The 13916-nt window shown below is 38.3% G+C and overlaps 1 pseudogene; it reads right to left on the bottom strand.

Annotated features, from left to right (window-relative positions):
* Nucleotides 1-5034: 5034 nt before the first annotated feature.
* Nucleotides 5035-11935, bottom strand: LOC131401329 (voltage-dependent anion-selective channel protein 1-like; annotated as a pseudogene).
* Nucleotides 11936-13916: the final 1981 nt, after the last annotated feature.

A 13916-nucleotide genomic window follows, 5' to 3' on the forward strand; every position in this document is an offset into this window, starting at 1 on the left:
GAGTATGGGGCCTGTGCTGTGATAATTTTTTATGTCTTATTAACTCTTTGAACTTATTAAAACTGTAGCTCATGAGAGTCTTGGCATTGAACCAATACAACCTCCAAGGTCCTGAAAGAAATTATTCAAGTCTTCTATGAGATGGTACAGACAGTAATTACTCAAACAATCTCAGCTCCACCCAGACATTGAGAACCTTCTTTTGGCTGAAATTGAGCAGAATAAAAAATCAGAGGTGAGGGGTTACTTTAATGTCTTTAAACTTTTAACTCACAAAAGATAATTTGATTTAAAAATTTAATTTATTTTTATTTTAATGTGTCTGGAATTTTTCTTACAAAGGAATTTAATCTTTAAACTTTAATTTCTTCCTAGGGATGTTAAAAAAGGGAAGGAGTTGACAGTAAAATTTATGGCATCTCAGTGTTGTAATTTAACTGTTAGAGGATCTTATGTTGTTTTTTAATCTCACTGCAGAACCTCTGAACAGCTTACTGGACTTAATTTGGGATGTAAAACTGTACTAAGAAACAAATTTTCAACCTTCAATGCCAATAAAATTGGTCTTATGTGATTAAATTTTTTTTTCTGAGTCTTTTGGGAAAATTGTACACCACTGCCCACCAACAGTACCGTGAGGATACCCACGGGAGCAAAGATGGTCCTGGGGAAGCAGCTTCATCAATGTGGGTGATACCTTCTGGGAATTCCAATAGCAACTATCAGCAATACAAAGAGTAATGAGATAGGATTCCTAAAAATCTGCAAAGAAGTACACAAGTTCTATCAGCGAAGGGCAACAAATGTGATAAAAATTATGCTTGCAAAGTATATTACCTTTTTCAAACATTTGCAAGTATTTGTGTAAATTTGGTATTATTTCTTTCAAAATATTTTCTAGAATTACTAAGCAAAGCTGTTGAGAGCCTGGAGTTTTCTTTATAGAAAGTTTTAAATCATTGGTTCAATTTCAATAGTTACAGCGCAATCTAGGTATTCTATTTCTTCCAATGTCCTTTTCAGTTTATTGTTCAATTTTTCTTCCTGGAAAAAATAACAGTTTTTCTAGGAACTTGTCCATTTCATCTAATTTTTATTTTTTGATAAAATTACGTATTATCCTTTTATTTTATTTTTTACTAACTGCAGAATATATAAGCACGGCCTGTTTTTCATTCCAGATATTGGGTATTTGTGCCTTCTCTCTTTTTTCATCTTAATCAGCCTAGCCAAAGGTTTGATTTTTCTCTTGTTGTTTCTTCTGATTGTTACTCACAGTGTCCTGTTTCCTTGTGTGCCTATCTTTGTGTGCATGTTGCACTTGACGATTTATTTACAGAAATTTTCTAACTTGAAGTATAAGTTGATTTTATTTTTTCCCAGGCACATTTAGTTTGCTATAACCCAGTTTGTGAAAACTCAGTATTCTGGAGACACTAACAGTGTGGGACCACTTTAATTCAAGTCTAAGCACTATGGTTTCCTAGGCCACCCAAGTGACTTGAAGCCAGGCATCAATTTGTATGAGGGCTAGCTTACTTCCAATTCCCTCTTATAGCTGTAGCAGACTCCTTTGACAACTCAACTCAAAAGAAAGGATGATTTACCAGGTTCTCAGAACTTTACAGACCCTAGTCTTTGATTTTTGTTGCCAGCCTTACAAGGCTATCTCAATCTCAGCTCAGCTTCTTGCCAATATTTTTATATTGGCTTCCCCCACCCCTTACTGCCACAGGGCATAAACTGTCCTAAAACAGCTCTTTGCATTCTGATCTTTTCCAGATCTCTGCCCAGTAACTCCTTATTGTTTTGTTAGCATGTTTATGTTTTGAACTTATATAATTTTGCTTTCTCAGTTCTCTTTTACCTAATGATTTGTAAAAATTATCTTGCTTTCCATTGTGGGAAGTAGAGGACCCTAATTTAGTCTTTACACGTAACCAAAGAGATCTTTCTTTAGCCTAACAGTCTGCTTTTCACGTAAATCAACTTTTTATTTTAATGTCCATATCTCAGTAACTCAAGAGCATTTCCTTTTGACTGCTTTATAAAGTCATTTATTTGATCAGGTTTCCCAGCCCCAGATATTTCCATTTTTCCATGGGAAATACTAGCCTTATCCACAAATCTATATTTATTGTCACTCCACCTCAGTCAGGCATCTGGCTATGGATACTAGCCACTCTTTCCACATATCTCTGATTTCTGTGCTCTAGATTACCTCCAGCTACCTTAAGCTGCTACCATCTTTTCTTATATCATTTACATCAAGCCTCAGCCCAGAATTTAATCTCCACAAAGATGACTTAAACCTAAATGTAACATGACGCAAATGTATTGAAGACTTGGGGGAAAACAGAATGGACAGAAGCATAGATAACTTAAAATTGGATACTAGATGTGGTGCTTCCCAATTTCTTTCAGAGGGTCAATTTCTGATTAAGATGCTGCCCCCTATGAGTTCTTCTTACCCTTTGATTTTCGGATACCATATCATTGTCATTGTGGAGCCTGGACTAGAGGTTCTTCACCCTGCCCACGCCTCTGCTACTTGTGCAGGAGGCACAGAGCAAGAAGCTCTTATCAGTACCCCAGATCTGGGAATAAACCTCATTGACACCGCCAAGATTCACTGGTGAAGGGCCGGCCCCGTGGCTTGGCGGTTGGGTGCTCGCGCTCTGCTGCTGGCGGCCCGGGTTCGGATCCCGGGTGCGCACTGACGCACCACTTCTCCAGCCATGCTGAGGCCGCGTCCCACATACAGCAACTAGAAGGATGTGCAGCTATGACATACAACTATCTACTGGGGCTTTGGGGGGAAAATAAATAAATAAATAAATAATCTTTGAAAAAAAAAAAAAAGATTCACTGGTGAAGAAGATAAGGATTCACAGATGTCTCCAGGACTATCTTCCCAGCCCTTAGGGTCATTTTTTATGGGGAGAAACTAAGCTTCAGCAGGGTCTGGCAGCCAGAAAACCTTTCATCCGTGATCGCTTCTCCAGGTTCCTCCTTTCTCTATTGCCCTAGCCCAGAGCCCCTCCTACACAGTAGAGTCTCACCATTTCTTTACTCTGGCTGTAGCTCCCCCATCTCAGCAGATGGGCTTTTCAGGGCCAGAGCTGAAAGCCCACCACTGTGAGACACAGAGACACATGAAAATACTGGGGACAGTGACTGATACCAAGAAGGAGAAAGTCTGAGGAGAAAGGGTAGGAGAATGAGCCAGGAAGACACAGAATCTATATGATTCACTGAGTGATATTATGACTTTATAGACAGACTGGTTGTGTGAGGCCTTTCAGGAGAAACACTTGAGATATGGAATGACCCCAGATGAAACCAGGATGGCACTGCAGACAGAGCCAGAGATTATTAATTAATACTAGCCAATTAGAGCTTCTAAAAAGAGAAAGACAATAGCTTTAAATATCTGTGTGCCTAGATGATCTGAAGCCTGCTTTTTTCTAATCTTGCTTTCCCATGTGCTGGCTCTAAAGTTGTTGATGCCACTTGGGGAAATAAAATTGAGAAAAAGAGATGAAACTAAGCACATTCCACACTACTTTTTCACTGTAGGCTTTCAGCATGAGACACACTGAGGCTGAGAGAAGGGGGATGATTTGATGTAATTCAAGTTTTGAATTTTTATTAATATCTGAGAATGTGACATCCTAAGTAATAAATTGAGAATTAAGTATGCAACTTACCTATTATCTAAGATTGTGAAGAAAAACCATGTGGCCTACCTGAATTTTATCTGTGGAAAAGGAGAATTTTACCACCATAAAATTCATTTTAATAGTAAAAAGGGGACAAAAATAGTTTGATTTTGAATTAGTAATTCAAACAGTATTTATTTGAATTGATTATATTGAACTGAAATCATATTATTTGTGTTTAGCAATTGTGTTCTATATTTCTGAATGTATTTTTGGTTCTTGTTTTAAAATTGAATCTGAAAGTCCATGCCTTTTGATTGCTGAGTTTAACTCATTTATAATTATTGTAAGTATTTTACTAGCGGAATCTAATTTCTGCTGTTTTATTTTGTCGTTTCTGTTTACCTATATTTTCTTTTTCATGTCTTTTTTCACCCTTGTCTACCAGTTTTCATTACAGAGATTGAACTTTCTTTTTACTTTTTTAAGGTTTCAATATTTTATTCAAGTTTTATTTTAAGTGATGTTAACTACAGAATTTGAAAGGAGGATTATCTAATTCCACACAAAATAGAAGACTCAAAAGTGTACCAAATAAACCGCTAAAAAATAAATCAAGTGATAAGAATACAACAGAAGTCCAGTTTAGATTCTGAGTATTGTAACCATGTGATTACAGCTGAAAAGAGTCTTCCCAGCTTATAGCTGGAGCTCTTGGAAGCTATTCCATACTCTGGTGCATGAGCAAAAAAACACATGAGAGGGAATTAAGTCCTGAATTATTGGCTTCATCATATCTACCCTCTCTACCCCAAAATGGCACAAAAGAAACAACTACCACACTCTGCAGACTATTTTTGGTGTAAAAGAGGTGTGATGGACTAGAGTGGAAACAGGTCATGAAGATCTGTCTAAAAAAAGCCCCTTTCAGATGATTTTGTACACACCATTAAGCAGTGAGCTGCTCCTCAATTAGGGTAGGAAACCAAGTTTCAACTCTCAGGAAGTCACAATTTCACTCATTTACTCAATAAGAATTTACAAAGTGCCCACACATTTTTAGTTTTCACTTATAGCCATTTCTAGGTAAAAAAAGAAAACTGATATATCTAGAGGGCCCGTCAATTCCCCCCAAGTCTATAGCTACCAGAAAAGACCTTTTTTTGGAACTGGATTTCCTCTGTACCTCTGAAATTATAACACGTTTGAGCTGAATTGTCTTTAATCTGGAGGTCTAGCATGATATTTAGCAATAGTGGCATCTCAGCTATACAATATTAAAATGTATACTAAATTCCAAATATAGTTATGCTGAAAAACAGTTTAAAATTAAATGATTTTACAATATTCATTTATGCTCAAAATTCCAGCCTTAACTATGCATGTGGCGACCTGCGTTGACATTCTTCCCATCCAGCAGAGCTGACAGGTCGTTTGATACCTGGTTTTAGGGTCTGAATGTACCTGAAACCCATCAGGCTGGAGTTGTTCACTTTAGCCAAGAAGCAGGCATTAAGATCGATCTGATACTTGGCTGCTATTCCTAAGCTAGTGTTACTGTTTTCTGCTGTCCAGGTGAGATTGACAGTGGTCTCCAACTTCTTGTTCACCTTCTGGTAAATAGAGATACCAAACTCTATCCTATTGTTCACCTTAGTGTGAAGGTGCAAGTCATCTATCTTGTAGCCAATTGCAAAGTTGTCCTGGGTCACTGGGGACTTTGTGGTCTAAAAATTCATTTGGTAGCCAGCCACCCAATCCTCACAGCTCAGCACAGAGTGCCCCAGATTGAAGGCTCAGTGATGTCAAAATTCACATCACAGCCCAGGTTGATATGCTTCCACTTATACTGTCTTGATTTTAGCTTTTATTTCCCCACAGTGTTAAATGAGAAGGATGAGTCAAACGTTAGGCCTGTTCACATGTAAACTGATCTTCCATGGTAATCTTGGGGCCTAGTGTGTTGTCGTGTTCCATTTCTCCATAAACGTCAGACCATATTTGGTCTATCTGTACCTGGTTTCCAAACTGCCTTTCACTTGGGTGATCTCAGTGTTGGCAGAGCCTGAGCTGGTAAATTCCAGTCCATTTTAAGATTTTGTGTTCAAATCAAATTTTATTAAGCCAAATCCATAGCCCTTGGTGAAGTCATCCCTGGCATATTTGCCAAGATCAAAATACATGGGAGGTACAGCCGTCTTCTTCTCAGCAGTGGCTATAGCCCTGTTAGAGGTTGAATTTTTTTATGCTGCTCTGAAAGTTACACATCCTGTTTTTGTTTTCTGGTGGTGAACACTAACTTACTAAGACGAATAACAGCATCCATTTATTTTTCTTCAAAACAACTCCCTCCCACCGTTCAATCGTGTTATCATACTCTTGAGTTTAAGTAATAAAATTTTATTAATTTATTTTATTTCTTCTTTCTATATATTTTGTCATTATTTATTCAAACAACAAAATTTTACTACTTGATTACTCAAACTTACTTTCCATATCTTATGGTATATTCCTGCATATATTTTTCTTCTCACTATAGCACTTCCTTTAAGAGTGTTTTTAGAGAGGTGTGTGTGTGTGTGTGTGCGCGTGCGTGTGTGTTAAAATCTCAAGGCCTGTTATCCCAGAGAATATCTTTATTCACTTTCATAGTTAAATGAAAGTCTAGTTAGATATAAAATTTTAGGTGTGGCTTTTTAGTCTAGTTAGATATAAAATTATCTCTCTTCATCTAGCTAGATATAAGATTATATGTTCCACTTTGAAAATACTATTTTCCGTTGATTTCTTGCATTTACTGTTATCGTTAGGAAGTCTGAAATCAATCTGATTTCTGTGACTTATAAATAATGCCTTCATCCTCTTGAATATTTCAGAATTTTCTCTTGGTCTTTGATATTCTTAAATTTTACTTTAGTAAAATTTAAATTTACTTTAGGTTTTTCCTGTCTATTCAGCTTAGCAAGTTATGACACTTTCAATGTGAAATCTCTCATCTTTCTCCGATTATGTAAAACTCTTGGTTATTATTTTTTCCACAAGTTTTCTCCTTTTCTTTTGTTTTTATCTGTAGTACATACATTATACAGATATTGACACATCCCCTGCCATCATCCACATTTCTTAATTTTCATTTTATAGCTTCATTTCTTTACCCCTTTTTGATATTTTTAGGGGATTTTTGTCTGATCTTGCAGATTACTATCTTTTTCTTTAGAATTGTTCTATGTGCTAATTAATCCACTAGTTATTTATTTTGACTATTATAATTTTCATGTTTATGATCTCTACTTGGCTATTCCTTAAGCTGTGCACAGTTTGATGTGCCTAGTGAGTGTGGAGGAATGTTTGCAGGCAGAAAACCTCCAGAGCTCTAACTCGACACAATCATTCCCTATTTGCCTGCCCACTAGAGGATTTCTCTGTACTTCCACCCTGGTCGCTACTCTTTTCCAAGGGATTTCTCTGCCTCTTTCAATGATAATCACTCAGTCCTTGGGCTGTGGATAGCAGTGGGGAGACAGGAATTCCCACGAGCCCAGCAGTACAACTGTACCCGTTGTTATCTGCTGCCTATAATGGCTGGGTTCTAGTGCTTCTCTTATAACTACTCCACTGACTCTGATGGTAGAAGAATTGCCCAGCTGGATCGGACAATGATCAGTTCAGAACAATAAGAGGGAGAGAAGAGATCTCTCCCAGAAACCACTCCCTAACCTCCCATCTGCCTCTTCCTCTCTAAGCAGCTTCTACTTCGTATATTTCTGTCTCTTTATGTATTTATGATAGTTTTTATATAAAGTTTTGATAGACAGCAACCTCCATCTTGTTTATGTGGTATTTCTGAAATATAGTTTAGGAGGAGGAGCCTAGAGCCATTTTGTCCACAAATGTAAAGTCTTTAACAATAATAAAACAACATGCTAGTGAAACAAAACAGGTCTGTGAGCTAGAGACAGGTCCTAGACCACCAGTTTCGAGCCTCAGATTTAAAGAGTAAAGAATTGGAGACCTTTAAAAGATCAGATAGCATCTGTCCACTCAGCAAAACATGCATATTTTCAGAGCAGATACCATGTGAAAACAGAACAGCCTGGGCCTGAGAAAACAACTAAGCATTTGCATGTCTAGCAGTCCTCAATCTCATCTGTCTGAGGTAGAACCTTCATGCCTCCTGAGCTGGTCTGAAGGGCAGCATTTCTCAAAATCTGTAAAAAAAGGAACAGCAGGGAAACTGGTACTAAGTTATTCACTGACCAGAGCTGCAAGGGAGAAAATAATGAGAAATGAGCACAGAGCAGGACCCTCATCTCTCTTCAATCTGTAATTCTGAGGACTTTCCCAGTTCCATTCCACTCTTTTCTCTTTACCTCTTCCTTTCATATTACTCTCATATTCCACATCTCCCCAAAGGCTATACATTTTCCAACAACACTGCATTTCATACTTCATTTTACACAAAGGAAGTCTCCAACATATGCATTGCTTATTACTCAGTGCTGTTCCCTTTTCCAAGATGTTCATCTACACTCTAGTGTTTATTCCTTTCACTACTACTTCTACTTCTCCAGATCCCCAATATAGCTTAAGACACAGATCCAGGGAGCAAACATGGAGAAGAAGAGGAGCTTCTCCTCCGTTTTGTATGACGTGCAAGTCCCCCTTTCCCAACTTTAGGCCAAGTTTTGGCTTAAGAATCCATTCCTTCATTCTAAGATTATGTACAGAATGTCTATCAAATACAGAGAAAGGAGTCATGTTTCTTAGCAAAGTTCTGATCTTCCCTTGTCCACAATTAATCAGTAATACCTTACCAAGGGGTCTCATTGTCTATCATGAATTTTAACCTGTTATCTAAATAGTTTTGATTTTTATTCAGTATGGGAAGGAATAGATTACTGGGGTTTAGTATTGAAAAAAATCCCAAATTACATCAAGTTTCCTATATGATCAGAACAGAAATTCATGACAAAGGCTTTTTTTTCCTAATAGAAATTGAAATGTATCATTTTTATGAATTCTTGGAAATCTGGTCTTCTCATTTTTTCAATTCTCAAATATCTCTGGAGACTGAAATGGAAGTGGAGGCCCAGCGTCGCTGCTAGGCATAGGCCAGAGATGTGGACTCTGAGAAAGCCCCAAGGAGCGCTACATACTCAGGTCTGCATCCTCCTGCTGCCCCACATCTCATTCCAAGTTGTTCACTCACCAAATACCAACAGCAATGATCACAGCAGCACGAGATCCTCCTCATTCCACATTTTGAGAAGAGACTCTCTCAGCAACTGACCTGAAGAGGTCTTTCAAAAAGTGACAGGAAGCAGGGACCAGAAGCTACTCTTCAGAATGTTCTGTATAAATAGAAAGCCAGGAAGGAAGAGACTCCTCCAATGTTTGATCTCTATTTTCTCAAATAGAATGCTGAGAAAGTGAAGATTGCTCTTTCCTATAAAGTTGTCTCAATTCTGTATCATGATAGTAATGTATAATAAGCTGATCGACACTACACAGTGAAGTATTAGTAGCAATTGTCTCAGAGTGATGGAAGTATGAGTGATTTTAATAGTTATCTTTTTAATCTTATCGATTTCTAATTTTTGTACAATGAAGACATATTATCTTATATATAAAAATCCTTAGGTTCTTGTGGCCCTTCTCAGCTCAAAGGGTCCAGGCAGTAGTCCACTCAGATTTCAGAATAGTTGAGTCATATGTATGTGTGTTAAGTGTGCGGAGGAGAGTTAAATGGCAGCCCTTAGATAGTCTCCATCTAAGACCAGAGTGGTCACTGGCAACTTAACCATCGAGCCAGACTTTGGTAACATGGAAAGTTTCCTGAAAGCCTATAATTTCCCACAGGTTCTAGCAAGCCAGATGTATGTAGATAAATAATTATTAATAGATGAGGGTGATTTGGAGTGACTAGAGGAAAGGCTGAGCAGAGATAGGCCAAATTACCTATTTCCCAGTACAATTTTGATATATTCCCCTAGAGGTTTTTAAGCCATAGTTACTATTAGTAATGGGAGTATATACTATCCCCCAGGGATGGTTAGATGTGAATAATAGCTAAGAGTAGTTCGTCACTGCTAAGGTGGTACCAGGGTTAATTGTAGGGTTGAGATTTCCCTTGCTTTGTAATAAATCTATGGGATATGCTAGCTCTCAGTCCCTGATGCTAAGAGCTCAGAAGTTAGGTGGTCTTGCCAAGGATGTATAATTATTTCCACATAAAAATTTAAATTCTTAATTATTTATTTTTTCTGATGAACTTCAAAATTATTCTGTATAGTTTATAAAACATTCTAAATTATTTTTAGTAGCTTAATTATCAAATTTAGGCCCACAGTCATCTATGTCTCGCCCCTTGGTGAACTATCTTTGGCAGGGGAGGGAATTATATAGAATGTTAATCAAAGAGGTGTTGTGGTGAAAATTCTGATAGCTGCATTTGATAGTCACTTGGTAAAAGACTCATATTACTCAGGTTTTTGAACTTAGTACCGAGTTTAAGTCTAAGTGATAATTATGCATATTTTATTTAATGAACACTTATATAGTGATACCTATATGCCAGACATTGTTCAAGGTGATTTGTGAACATTTATTTAATCTTCCTAATAACCTATGGGTTATCCCCATTTAAACGGGAAGAAGCTGAGGTACAGGGAAGTTAAGTAGTTTGCACAACACCACACAATTAATAGGGGACGATGTTGGGACACACCTCAGGCAGGAGGTTCTAAAGGCTGTGGTCTTACTCCTTACATGATGGTGGCAAAGGTAAAACACTTAGCGTTTTAAAAAGACATAAACATCCTGTCAATTTTAAATCAATGTGAATTAGTGTAAAAACTGAACATTCAAGAGTGAATAATATGGCAAGCTAACTCGAACTGCTGTTTCCTCCCACAAACTCAACCCTAAAGTTTTCACGAAAGCAAGAGAAGATTCAATTTAAAACTTGAGATCTCTGTAGAGATAAAAGACAATGAAGTCCCAGTTTGGAAGGGAAAGAAAAATGCAGAAATGGATTCTGTTTACATCACCTCAGAGTAGGTAAAGGTGAGACCTTGTCTCTCTTGTTCATTATTCTTTCTCAATACTTTGGACATTGACAGCTTAAGAGAAGATAGCAGAAATAATTTCTTTGCATTATGCCTTGGATGTAGTATCAGTTCAATAAATATTTAATAAACAGAAGAAGATATTGGGAAAGGAACAAGATGAGAACAACAATGATGACACAGGTGTCTTGCCAAGAGTCTCTGAAGCACATATTGTCTGTGGCAGGTTTCGAAAGTTGAGCATTTTTATAAGATTTTATGACAATCCTTAGGGCTGCTCCATCCTTGCTGGTGATCTTCCCCTCTTGTTCCTCTAATGTTATGTCTTCTTCACATAGGAGTAGATGACTTGGGAGTCCTAGAAGAGACACACAGGATGAAGGACTTAAATGAGCAAGAGAAGTAACATGATGGAGGGAGACAAGATGAAGAACTTCCAAGGAGTCTAGCTCAATATGTTCTCCAGAAGTGTCCTTCTGGTGTTTGCTGTGGAGAAAAAAATTACTGAGCTCTCGAGTTCCTACTTAGACCTCACTTCCAGATTTTATGCCCCAGGACACAGAACTGCCATGCTTAATGAGTGGATTTCCATCTTCTCATGTTCTTCTGTAAAATCTATCCTTTAATGTTGTCTACTCTGAAGTCCTTCTAAGGCTCCATCCATCCTCTAGGCCCTCCACCAACATTTATTAAACAAAGCCATTCTTATTTCTGATGCAGCTTCCGTGGGTTATTGTTCTTATGATCTTCTCCCTTTTGGTTTTTCTGACCATTCTGTCAGAGCTCATTTTCCTATCATTCCTCTATGTTCTTTAGATAACCAACCATAGGTGGTTCACCTCACTGTATAGAAGGAAGTTGGAAATACAAATAAGAAAGTGATACCCTGAGCCACACAGCAGATTGAGAGTGTGGCTGCAGGGGCTGCTTAGCTGTGCCTGTTTCTTTCTTCTTTCTTTCCAGGTAGGCATAGTGGGACTGAATCTCCTTCCTTCCCTTAACCATAGATCAACACCTAGAGGGCCTGAAGATAAACATCCAGTGGAGATGATTGTACCTTTTCAATTTTGCTGGGCTAGTCACAGACAGAGAAGAAGAATGACAGGATAATTCATCCTCTATAGGAAGCTGCAGTGGCACAATTATAAGCAACGCTGGCAGAGGACCCAGCTTCAGAGGCTCAGAGGAGAGGAACTGGATGACCATCTCCCAGGAAACTCAGCTGAGCTTCTAGCAGCCACTGGCTCCATCAGAAGCATCCAGGAGCACAGATCAAAGGAGAGGTTTTAAGGTTGCAGCTTCAAGGGCACTTGGGCAGCAGCTTGAAGGAAATAGCTCTGCACTGCTAATAATTATTGTCTCAGTTCTTGCAAAATTACATGTCAAAGTGAAAATTCTCTAGGTTAGGTGATTTGTTTAGTGACTCTTTCCATCCCATTCCAAGAATGCAAGTCCTTTAAAAGAGGCACTGCAAGACCCTCTTCAACTGAGACAATTCCTCCTGGACTTTGGATACCGTGACGTTAGATATTCTCACTCTTGCCTGATTTCATCCCTTTGCCTTGTATCCCAAATTCTCTCTGTCTATTCCCATCTGAATGAAGACTCAATGGACCACCTGTCTTTTTTTTTTTTTTTTCCAACTCAGCTTCTCCACAAGAACCTGCTCAAGTATCTCTTGCTCTCTCTTGGATCTACAGATTTCACATCAAGGGCAATTGATGTATTTAAGCATCTATTGTACACACTGTGCCACTTTCCTGGGAAGACGCATCTGATAAGAACCACTTTGCAGTTTCTCACCTGAGCTTTCTGGCTGCTGGATGCTCCAAAACTTAATAAACCACATTCAGATCTACAGTGCCCATTGCAGGGTTCACAGGTGTCTGAGGACAAGGGTTCAAACTGCGTACATGTCTCCCAGTCCCCTGCTTCATGACTACCCTCCCAACCCTAACATAATTCTGAGGGAGTCATTTATTTATTTGGGAGTGACTGGGCCTCATGGGGGTTTAGGTGGCTAGCCCACTTCGTGGTCTTTTCTATGCTCCCTCCTTCCTCCCGGCCTGAGCCCCAGAGGCCCTTCCAGTGGGGAGACTCACCATTGACATACACTGATTGCAGCTCCTGGATGGCTGAAGTGGAGTGGAGTGGGAGTGGGCTGGAGTGAGTGGACTCTTCAGAGTTTGGTCTGGAAGCATCTCTGTGAGAAAGTGAACTAACTAGCTGATAGTCTCCAGGGCAGTGAGTGAGAACTGAGGAGACAGGCTGGGGAGAGCATGGCACTCTGGGTGATCTTATGGCCCTTTGTACAGACTGCATGTGGTCTTTCAGGTTGTCACTGCAAGTGGGCAGCCAGACATAAGTCAGATAATCACAAAGTATTTTCCTAATAGGATAGCCACTCTGATTGGCACAAATTTTCTGTTTCTCATTCTTAGCTTTTTCAAAACTTATAAGACAATGATATTGCCCCAGATTTATTTTTCTCTCTTGTAAACTCTCATAGAACTTCATCTGCCTCTTTCTCATTACTTGATCTCTCTCTTTTTCTTATATTCCATTCATATTTTACATTCTCTATATAGACAATATGTCCCTTGAGGAAATAAACTCTATTCTATGCGTATTTTCACCTCTCAAAATTCAACAAAACCTTACTCATACAATAGTATATGAAACTCAATAAATAGTCTTGAATGTATGAATTAGAAAATTAATTTAAAAATATCTAATCCTATGCAAGATAACACCTAGAGTCATGTGGACCACCCTAAGATAGCACCCTAATAGCATAAATGTAATAAAGTAGAGACATGAGTAAGTGTTATAGAAGGATACCATTTAATCAGATAGCCTTGATCCTTATGTACAGAGTAGTAATATGTATTTAAAATTGTGAATGAGGGAAGGCTCTAGAGTTGCAATTTTGAATGAGAATTCTCACCTGGGTGCATTGTGGCAGAACTTTCTCCTGAAAAACAAATAAAGGAACATTCATTTCAGGAAAAGGAGCTTTATTGCTTAAAGCTTTTACATGAGTTAATCATGTGTAATCGGCTGGTAAAATATGAGATACAGAATAGTAATTCAATTATATTCCATCTAGTGACTAATTATTTCTTTCAACGCTGTTAGTTGAATAATCCATTCCTTTTTTCCCCACTGATTTGAAATGCTACTTCAA

This window comes from Diceros bicornis, chromosome 4 (genome assembly GCF_020826845.1).
Source record: "Diceros bicornis minor isolate mBicDic1 chromosome 4, mDicBic1.mat.cur, whole genome shotgun sequence".
Classification (NCBI taxonomy): domain Eukaryota; kingdom Metazoa; phylum Chordata; class Mammalia; order Perissodactyla; family Rhinocerotidae; genus Diceros; species Diceros bicornis.